The sequence below is a fragment of the Triticum urartu genome, chromosome 6 (genome assembly GCF_003073215.2).
Source record: "Triticum urartu cultivar G1812 chromosome 6, Tu2.1, whole genome shotgun sequence".
In the NCBI taxonomy this organism is placed as follows: domain Eukaryota; kingdom Viridiplantae; phylum Streptophyta; class Magnoliopsida; order Poales; family Poaceae; genus Triticum; species Triticum urartu.
In genome coordinates this window covers 31,322,521-31,325,591 of record NC_053027.1, presented here as the reverse complement: position 1 = coordinate 31,325,591, position 3,071 = coordinate 31,322,521, and positions in this window count along the sequence as shown.

Here is a 3,071-nt window from a genome sequence, read left to right as displayed (position 1 = left end):
ACTTGGGGGCTTCCTGTTCAAACATAGGTCGTATTCGAACCAAAGAGAACATAGCTGTTGATACCCACTTGATCGGCATACTGCCAAACCCACTTGGGGGCTTCTTGATCATATTTGAATCATAGCTTAACCCCTTTGGGTCTGACGTGGATCGTATTCGAATCAGCGTCATTAAACAACTCTTATGGTCACTTGGGGGCTTCCTGTTCAAACATAGGTCGTATTCGAACCAAAGAGAACATAGCTGTTGATACCCACTTGATCGGCATCGCCACAGCCACTGGGGCCCGGCCACTCAAAGCGGCTATTGCTCTGGCTCTTGCTTGGGCCCATCTCAACTCTTGAATCCACTGAGGAAGTACAGCAAGTCGTTGTAACACACCTTGCAAGAGGTAGGGCACATCATTTGATAAGGATACAACGGCCAAGGCACATTGTGACCCGATGTACAGTTGCTCTACTAGAGTATACACCGCCTTCAATTTGATCAGCATATTCTGCTTGAGGTTTGTGCTCCTGGGGCCTGTATTGGTAAGTATAAGGTAAACCTCAGGTAACAATTGAAGGAATATTTACAATATTTAATGCTTGCTTAAGATAACTTACCAAAGATCGCTGAGACCATCCGAGATATCTGGCGTTGTAAGCCGGTCAGTTCGGCTGTTGCGTTTGCCAGCGACGCCTCTGCTGTCTCGGCCCGGGTCACCAGTCCGGCCTTTTTGTCAGTCCAAATTTTCTTCTCCGACTCAAAAATTTTCTTCAGCTTCTCTTGTTCAGAGACGCTGAATTCAAATTTGGAGTTGGCCTTTTGAAGTTCAATCTCCTGGGCCGCGAGGCGGGTCTTCAAGTCAGCGATCTCCGATTCAAATTGACTTATGGTGGCTTGCATTGCACCGGATAGTAGTCAAGATTGCGGTAAATAATATTAAGTCCCAAGCACTTTGCAAGCAAAGATACTTGACACTTGGGGGCTAATGCATACCGAAGCTTTCTAAATTATTAAGCCGGTCCTGGATATTAAGTCCCAAATACTTTGCAAGCAAAGATACTTGGCACTTGGGGGCTAATGTGTATCGCAAGTTAAAGGTATTGTGTTACATCCGGTTTAAATATTTTTCTTTAAGCCGGGCAAGCAGCTCTAACAATTTTTCTAAGTCTATAGCATATTTATTCATAAGCAATAGACTTGGGGGCTGGTACAGTAAGTATGATTGAAAGTAAGGAAGCATAAGTCATACCTCAGATTTTTGCTGTATTTGCTTCACCATGTCAATTTCTAGGTCACGGCTGCTTTGCACCTGGTTGATATAGCCTGAGACGATCTCTCCAATACTCAAATGAGTATAGTCGGTGATATCCATCTTGGCTTTACGGCGTTCTAGCAGCTCCTCTTTAGCCAAGCATTTGGCAAGGACGGTGGGCCTGGCCGGCTCAACGAATTGAGCCTTGAGAAATTCCACTTCTGGGTCAGCCGTTTTGACTGGGCTAGGTGCCTCCGGGTTAACAGAATCATCAGGAATATCTTCAGCAGGAGGGTCAGAAGTTGGTGCTGCAATGTCTTGAGCCGGCTCAGGCGGCGGATGATGTGTGGAAGAGTCGGGAGTAGCTATACCCTGTTCCGGTTCAGTCACCACAGGGGTTTGGGCCGGTTTATCCTTCTTGGTTTTCTTCCTGGGCTTAACCTGCACGCTGTGGGCAAAGCAGAGAGATAAGTAAAGAAACATGAAGAAAGAAAAACATAATGTGAATAAATTGATATTACCCAGGGGCAGTCTTAAAAGCCGGCATGTTTGATTGCATGGACTCGCCGGATGAAGGAGAGGTATCCTGGTAATTGGAGTCAGAGGAATTGAGAGGTTGACGGATTAGACCCGCCAAAGGTAAAAAAGGGTCTAAGTTGGAGATAACCTCAGTCCAATGCTTCCGGGTTGTGTCAGGCAAGCCGGAGGATAGCTCTGCATCCTTGCTGGTCCGGGTCTGCCTTCGGTTTTCAAATTGCTGTTGCTTCAAAATAAAATCAGGATCTTGGTAAGCCAAAGGGTGTGAAAATCTTACTTTCCGGGTTACTCTTCGAATTTTCTGACGCGGCTGAAGCTCGGAGTCGGAGGAGATTATAATCACCTCTTCCTCGACGGGTTGGCTGTTGCCCGTGTCTTCCTGAAAGAAGGTTAATATCAGTAAGGTAGTGATAAAGGGGAAAGGGAAATTAAAAAGTTACCTCTTCCTCGTTATCATCAGTATCATCAAGCTGAAACAGCTCAGAAGTGCTTGGCTTCCTTTTCCTTGAAGTGGTGGGCTTGGCGGTTTTCCTTTCGGCTCTCTTGGCCGCCCTGGCTTTCTTGGCCGCCTCATGATCATATTGGATTTTCCAGAAGTTATCATTTGCCTGTAAAAGGTTATAAAGGGTTATGCATAAGAATACAGTATAACATGATAAAAAAATAACCCGACGGCCGGAAACTTACTGGAGGGGCCGGGTTCTTCTTGCAAAAAGGTAGTAAGCCGAAAGCGTTACTATTCACTGTGCCCTCTTTCAACAAAGACTGAGTTGTAGCTTCCACTATGTCATCTGGTAAGTCGTCAGGACTATGACGCCGAGGGCCATCTTTCTCGCCTGAATAATTGCACATTAAGCCGGGGCGGCGGCTTAATGGAATTATTCTCCAAGCAACCCAGACTCGGGCCAGGTCAATGCCATCTAAGCCGTTCCCTAAAAGAGCTTTAATCTTCTTGATCTTAGGGGTGAGTGGCAGACGTTCAATAGCAGTCAACTTATCCGGCAGCGGGTGAGTAGGTTCGAGGCGCAATGCACGGAAGCCGGGCAGCGGGTTTTCACCAGCCGGAGAAGTATCTTGGCAGTAGAACCATGTCTGGTTCCAGTCCTTTGGATGACTCGGCAATTCAGCATAAGGGAACAGGCAGTCTCTCCGCCTTTGAATCGATATGCCACCAAGCTCCAGACTGGGCCCGTTGGCCCGCTCATTCTGCCAGTTTAAATAGAACAATTCCCTGAACAAAGGTAGGCTGGGTTCATCTCCAAGGTAGACCTCACAGAAAACTTGGAAGTTGCA